Source organism: Giraffa tippelskirchi, chromosome 9 (genome assembly GCF_054371585.1).
Source record: "Giraffa tippelskirchi isolate mGirTip1 chromosome 9, T2T-mGirTip1v1.2.pri, whole genome shotgun sequence".
Classification (NCBI taxonomy): domain Eukaryota; kingdom Metazoa; phylum Chordata; class Mammalia; order Artiodactyla; family Giraffidae; genus Giraffa; species Giraffa tippelskirchi.
Window position 1 is genome coordinate 15,530,889 of NC_137283.1, and position 8,071 is coordinate 15,538,959.

At 37.9% G+C, this 8,071-nt stretch overlaps 1 non-coding gene across 1 annotated transcript; it reads left to right on the plus strand.

The window, feature by feature from the left end:
- The first annotated feature begins 606 nt into the window (after positions 1 to 606).
- On the plus strand, positions 607 to 679 carry TRNAE-UUC (transfer RNA glutamic acid (anticodon UUC)). The gene has a single exon. It is a non-coding gene; the product is annotated as a tRNA-Glu (tRNA).
- Positions 680 to 8,071: the final 7,392 nt, after the last annotated feature.

The window sequence follows — 8,071 nt, forward strand, 5'->3', positions numbered from 1 at the left end:
GAGAACTAGAAATGGTAAATAAAGCTAACATCTTTTCAAAAAACTAGAAATGCATTTTTTAAAATTTTCTCAGCTTCTTCCAACAATATTATATAAAACAATAACATAACACTGTATTACTAGGTTTGTAGTAGATTAGCAATACTAGCATAAAAATGGGAGGAGGAAATGGAGCTATATTGGAGCAGTTTCCATATCTTATTGGAATTAAGTTAGTATAAATCTGAAGTAGATTCAGAAAAAATGTATACTGTAATCTCTGAAGGGCTTCCTTGGTGGCTCAGATGGTAAAGAATCTGCCTGCAATGGGGGAGACTCAGGTTTGATTTCTAGGTCAGGAAGCTCCCCTGGAGAAGGGAATGGCTACCCCCTACAACATCCTTGCCTAGAGAATTCCACAGACAGAGGAGTGGTGGGCTACAGTCAATGAGGTCACAGACAGTTGGACACGACTGAGCAACTAACACACAATCCCTAAATGCAGCTGCTAAGAATATAAACTGAAAAAAATTAGTTTTAAATCATTAAAGGAATTAACAGTGTTTTAGAAAAGAGCCACTTAACATAAAGGAAGTAAAGAGCAAAAAAATTGTGAGATGAGATACTTCCCTGGTGGTCCAGTGGCTAAGACTCTGCACTTTCAATGCAGGAGGGCCAGGTTCCATCCCTGGTCAGGGAAGTATATCCCACATGCTGCAACTAAGATCTGGTGCAGCCAAAAAAAAAACAATATTAAAAAAAAAAATATGTGAGATATACAAACCAAGAGCAAAATGGCATGCAAACATCATGTTGAGCCTCTGTGGTTAACAAACTGAATGCTCTGGGCCACTTAGGAAGGAAGGCGTTCCTAGAACCCTTTACCTCCCCGGAAGCGTTGCACTAGGGTTAGCACGCTGCCTTGTGGCATAGGTGACTTCTCATCTTCTTGGTTTTTTGTTTTTGTTTTTTATCAAATTGTGAGAACCCACACAAAAGAAACCACTTGAATACAAGATCCAGCATCACCCAACCACCAGTAGCACCTTGTGCAGGACACCTCATCTAAACAACAAACAAAACAAAAATACAAACCCAATCATCACCAGACAGGATTACCACCTCACCCAGCCTTGCCCATCAAAGGAAAAACAAACAAACAACAACAACAAAAAAAAAACTTAGCACAAATCTCACCCTATACAAAGCTTACACAAACCACTGGACCAACCTTGGGAGGGCAGAAACCGAACGGTAGAAAGAATTCAGCCTTGAAGCATGGGAAAAGGAGACCTCAAACACATAAGTTAAAAAAACAAAAGTAATGAAAAGGCAGAGAAATACTACACAAATGAAGGAACAAACTAGAAGCACAGAAGTCCAAATAAATGAAGAGGAAATCGGCAAATTACCTGAAAAAGGATTCAGAATAATGATAGCAAACATGATAAAAAAAAAAAAACCTTGAAAATAAAATGGAGAAAATACAAGAATCAATCAACAAAGACCTAGAAGAATTAATGAATAAACATACAAACAACACAATTTCTGAAATTAAAAATACTCTAGAAGGAATCAATAGCAGAATATCTGAAGCAGAAGAATCAATCAGTGAGCTGGGAGATAAAATGGTGGGAATAACTTCTGAAGGCAGAATAAAGTAAAAAGAATGAAAAGAACTGAGGATAGTCTCAGAGACCTCTGGGACAATATCAAACATACAAACATTTGAATTATAGGGGTCCCAGAAGAAGAACAAAAAAAGAAAGGGTATGAGAAAATTTTTGAAAAGATTATAGTTGAAAATTTCCCCAACATGGAAACGGAAATAGTCAATCAAGTCCAAGAGGCACAAAGAGTCCCATACAGAATAAACCCAAGGAGAAATATGCCAAGACACATACTAATCAAACTAACAAAGACTAAACATAAAGAAAGAATATTAAAAGCCACAAGGGAGAAGCAAGTAACATACAAGGGAAATCCCATATGCTTAACAGCTGATCTTTTAGCAGAAACTCTGCAGGCCAGAAGGGAATGGCAGGACGTATTTAAAGTACTGAAAGGGGAAAATCTACAACCAAGATTACTGTACCTGGCAAGGATCTCATTCAAAATTGATGGAGAAAAAAAAAAGCTTTTCAGACAAGCAAAAGTTAAGAGAATTCAGTACCACCACACCAGTTTTACAACAAATGTTAAAGAAATACAAGAGAAGAAAAATATCTACAAAATCAACCCCAAATAATTAAGAAAATGGCAATAGTAACATACATATCAATAATTACTTTAAATGTAAATGAACTAAATGCTCCAACCAAAAAACACAGACTGGCTGAATGGATACAAAGACAAGACCCATATATATGCTATCTACAAGAAACCCACTTCAGACCTAAAGACACATATAGACTGAAAGTGAGAGGATGGAAAAATATTTTCCATGCAAATGGGAAGCAAAAGAAAGCTGAAGTAGCAATCCTCATATCAGACAAAGTAGACCTTAAAATAAAGAAGATTACAAGAGATAAGGAAGGACACTACATAATGATCAAAGAATCAATTCAAGAGGAAGACATAACAATTGTAAATATCTATGAACCAACATAGGAGCACCTCAATACATAAGACAAACACTAACACACATAAAAGGAGAAATTGACAGTAACACAACAATAGTAGGAGACTTTAACATCCCACTCACACCAATGGACAAATCATCAAAACAGAAAATTAATAAGGAAACACAAGTCTTAAATGATACAGTAGGTGAGATGGATCTCACTGATATCTTCAGGGCATTCCATCCAAATGCAGAATACACCTTCTTCTCAAGTGCACATGGAACATTCTCCAGGATAGACCACATCTTGGGTCACAAATCAAACCTCAATAAATTTAAGAAAATTGAAATCATATCAAGCATCTTCTCTGACTACAAATGCTATGAGACTAGATATCAATTACAAGAAAAAAACTATAAGAAACACAAACACATGGAGATGAAACAACACACTTCTACATAACCAACAGGTTACTGAAGAAATCAAAAGGGAAATCAAAAAATTTCTAGAAACAGATGACAACGAGAACACGACAACTCAACACCTATGGGATGCAGCAAAAGCAGTTCTAAGAGGGAAGTTTATAGCAATACAATCCTTCCTCAAGAAACAAGAAAAACATCTAATAGACAACCTAACTTTACACCTAAAACAACTGGAAAAAGAACAAAAAAAACCCAAAGTTAGTAGAAGGAAAGAAATCATAAAGATCTGAGCAGAAATGAATGAAAAAGAAAGGAAAGAAACAATAGTAAAGAGTAATAAAACCAAAAGCTGGTTCTTTGAGAAGATAAACAAAATTGGCAAACCTTTAGCCAGACTCATCAAGGGAAAAAGAGAGAAGGATCAAATCAACAAAATTAAAAATGAAAAAGGAGAGGTTACAACAGACAATGAAGAAACACAAAGGATTATAAGAGACTATTATGAACAACTACATGGCGATAAAATGGATAAACCAGAAGAAATGGTCAGATTCTTAGAAAATTTCAATCTTCCAAGATTGAACCAGGAAGAAACAGAAATTATGAACAACCCATTACAAGCACTGAAATCGAAGCTGTGATCAAAAATCTCCCAAAAGACAAAAGCCCAGGACCAGATGGTTCCACAGGAGAATTCTATCATTTAGAGAAGAGCTAATGCCATCCTTCTAAAACTCTTTCAAAAAATTGCAGAGGAAGGAACACTTCCAAACTCATTCTACGAGGCCACCATCAACCTGATACCAAAAAAAAAAAAGAAAACTACAGGCCAATATCGCTGCTAAACATAGATGCAAAAATCCTCAACAGAATTCAGCAGCACATCAAAAAGCTCATACATCATGATCAAGTTGAGTTTATTCCAAGGATGTAAGGATTCTACAATATACACAAATCAATCAATGTGATACACCGAATTAACAAACTGAAAGATAAAAACCATATGATAATCTCAATAGATGCAGAAAAAGCCTTTGACAAAATTTAGCACCCATTTATGATTAAAACTCTTCAGAAAATGGGCATAGAAGAAACCTACCTCAACATAGTAAAAGCTATATATGATAAGCCTACAGCAAACATTATTCTCAATGGTGAAAAACTGAAAGCATTCCCCCTAAGATCAGGAACAAGACTAGGGTGTCCACTTTCACCACTATTACTCAACACAGTTCTGGAAGTCCTAGCTACAGCAATCAGAGAAGAAAAAGAAATAAAAGGAATCCAGATTGGAAAAGAAGAAGCCCTCACTGTTTGCAGATGACATGATACTGTACATAGAAAACTCTAAAGCTAGTATCAGAAAATTGCTAGAGCTAATCAGTGAATTTAGCAAAGTTGCAGGATACAAAATCAATACACAGAAATCACTTGCATTTTTATATACCAACAATGAAAATTCAGAAAGAGCAATTAAGGAATCAATCCCATTCACCATTGCAACAAGAAGAATTAAATATCTAGGAGTATACTTACCTAAGGAGACAAAAGGATGGTACAGAGAAAATTGTAAGACCCTCATGAAAGAAATCAAAGATGACATAAACAGAGAGATGTTCCATATTCCTGGGTAGGAAGAATCAATATTGTGAAAATGACTATACTTCCAAACACAATCTACAGATTCAGTGTGATCCCTATCAAATTACCAATGGCATTTTTCACAGAACTAGAACAAAAAATTTCACAATTCATGTGGAAACACAAAAGACCCAAAATAGCCAAAGCAGTCTTGAGAAAGAAGAATGGAGCTGGAGGAATCAACCTTCCTGACTTCAGATTATACTACAAAGCTTCAGTCACCAAGACAGTAATGTACTGGCACAAAAACAGAAACATAGACCAATGGAACAAGATAGAAAGCCCAGAAATAAACTCATGTACCTCTGGGTACTTTATTGTTGACAAAGGAGGCAAGAATATACAATGGGGCAAAGACAGCCTCTTCAATAAATGGTGCTGGGAAAACTGGACAGCTACATGTAAAAGAATGAAATTAGACCATTTCCTAACACCACACACAAAGATAAACTCAAAATGGATTAAAGACCTAAATGTAAGACCAGGAACTATAAAACTCTTAGAGGAAAACATAGGCAGAACAGTAGATGACATAAATCAAAGCAAGATCCTCTATTCAGTTCAGTTCAGTCGCTCAGTCGTGTCCGACTCTTTGCAACCCCATGAACTGCAGCACGCCAGGCCTCTCTGTCCATCACCAACTCCCGGAGTCTACCCAAACCCATGTCCATAGAGTCGGTGATGCCATCCAACCAACAGATCCTCTATTACCCACCTCCTAATCCCATGGACGGAGGAGCCTGGTAGGCTGCAGTCCATGGGGTCGCTACGAGTCGGACACGATTGAGCGACTTCACTTTCACTTTCCACTTTCATGCACTGGAGAAGGAAATGGCAACCCACTCCAGTGTTCTTACCTGGAGAATCCCAGGGATGGGGGAGCCTGGTGGGCTGCCGTCTACGGGGTCGCACAGAGTCGGACACGACTGAAGCGACTTAGCAGCAGCAGCAGCAGAGTAACAGAAATAAAAACAAAAGTAAACAAATGGGGCCAGATTAAACTTAGTTTCCTTTGCTGTGCAAAAGCTTTTAACTATAAGCAAAGTGAAAAGACAACCCTCAGAATGGGAGAAAATAATAGCAAATGAAACAGCAGACAAAGGATCAATTTCCAAAATACACAAGCAACTCATACAACTCAATACCAGAAAAACAAACAACCTAATCAAAAAGTGGGGAAAAGACTTCCACAAACATTTCTCCAAAGAAGACATACAGGTGGCTAACAAACACATGAAAAAATGCTCAATGTCACTCATTATTAGAGACATGCAAGTCAAAACTACAATGAGATATCACTTCACATGGGTCAGAATGGCCATCATCAAAAGTCTACAAACAATAAATGCTGGAGAGGGTGTGGAGAAAAGGGAATGCTCTTGCACTGTTGGTGGGAATGTAAATTGATACAGCCACTATGGAAGACGATATGGAGATTCCTTAAAACACTAAGAACAAAACCACCATATGGACCCAGCAATTCCACCCCTATGCATATACCCTGAGGAAACCAAAATTGAAAAAGACACATGTATCCCATTGTTCACTGCAACACTATTTACAATAGCTAGGACATGGAAGCAACTTAGATGTCCATCAACAGATGAATGGATAAAGAAATTGTGGTACATATACACAATGGAATATTACTCAGCCATAAAAAGGAATGCATTTGAGTCAGTTCTAATGAGATGGATGAACCTAGAACCTATTATACAGAGTGAAGTAAGTCGGAAAGAGAAAGATAAATATCATATTCTAACACATATACACAGAATCTAGAAAAATGGTACTGAAGAATTTATTTACAGGGCAGCAATGGAGAAATAGACATAGAGAATAGACTTACTGACATGGCGAGAGGGGAACAGAGGGTGAGATGTATGAAAAGAGTAACATGGAAACTTATATAACCATATGTAAAATAGATAGCCAATGGGAATGTGCTTTATGGCTCAGGAAACTCAAACAGGGGCTCTGTATCAGAGCCTAGAAGGGTGGGATGGGGAGGGAGATGGGAGGGAGGTTCAAAAGGGAGGGGATATATGTATACCTATAGCTGATTCATGTTGAGGTTTGACAGAAAACAACAAAATTCTGTGAAGCAATTATCCTTCAACAAAAAAATTAATTAATTATGAAAAAAAAAATGTTGACCTATAATTTGCCCTCAGAAGGAGGAAGACTTTGCTTCACACTTAGTGGAGGCTTCATGTTAAGAAGTGGCTTTGTGCAAAGCCTTAAAGAATGTACTGACTTAGCTGGGTGGAGTTGAGCTGGGAAGAAATGTCTTTAATAGGTAAGAGTGTCTGCCTCATGCTAGACACTGATGCTGCCTTTGGGTTATTTTAGTTAACTGTGTTTCAACAATTCATTGAGTGATACCAGACACCAGACCCTGGAGATCCAACTATGAACAGAGAAGTCTCTTTATGGAAGTTGAAGTCTTGAGGCTTGATAGACAGAAATAATGGCCTCCCCCTGTGTCTACATCCTCATCCATAGAACCTGTGAATACTTTATGTGGCAAAGAGGAATTAAGGGAGCAGAAGGATGACCTTAAAATAGGGAATTTATCCTAAACCAATGTAATCACAAGGGTCCCTAAATGTGGAAGAGCAAGGCAAAAGAATGAGTGTCCACGTGATTGAGGTGAGAAAGACTTGACCAGTCATTGCTGACTTGGAGGATACCAGAGGCCATGAGCAAGTAATGCAGGCAGCCTCTAGAAGCTGAAAAAGATGATAACATGGATTCACCCCTAGAGCCTTGAGGAAGGGACTCAGCCATGCTGATACCTTGGTTTTAGCCCAGTGACATTCACTTGGGATTGCTGACCTCAACAACCATAAAATAATAAATTCGTGTTGTTTTAAGTCACGAAGTTTATGGGAATTGCTGCCAGTGTTTCTCACTGGGGAGGAGTCAGGTAGAGGGGACTGCAGAAGCTGTGTTGTAGTAAGAGACAGCAGACCAGTGTGTTTGTGCCAACTCTGCAATTAATTCATGGATCTACTCATTCATTCACCGGGAACTATGTGTGGGGCAGAGTGTCACATACTGAAATGTAACAGAGAGTAAGACAAAGAAGTTTCAGGGTCTTGGGGAACTTGCAGTATAATTAAAAAGCCAATAAAAAGTCAATAAAAGATAGATAATCCAAATTCTTTGGAATGAAATTAACATGGTGCGGTAAGAAACATAATGATCAGGGAAGGGGTCTCTGAGAAGATAATATTTAAGTTGCAACCTACAAAAAGAGAAAGAAAATCATGTGAAGGATATATGCAAAGCGGACAGAAAAAACAAGGTCATGTGCCTGGAAAAAGTGGTTGGCATGGTCTAGGATTTGACAAATGATTTGTACGACAAGAGAACGGTAAGCAACAGGGAGGGGGTAGTCCTGGGCTAGATTATAAAGGCATTACAAGTCACAGGTGAGAAATTTTTCTTGGGAGTAAT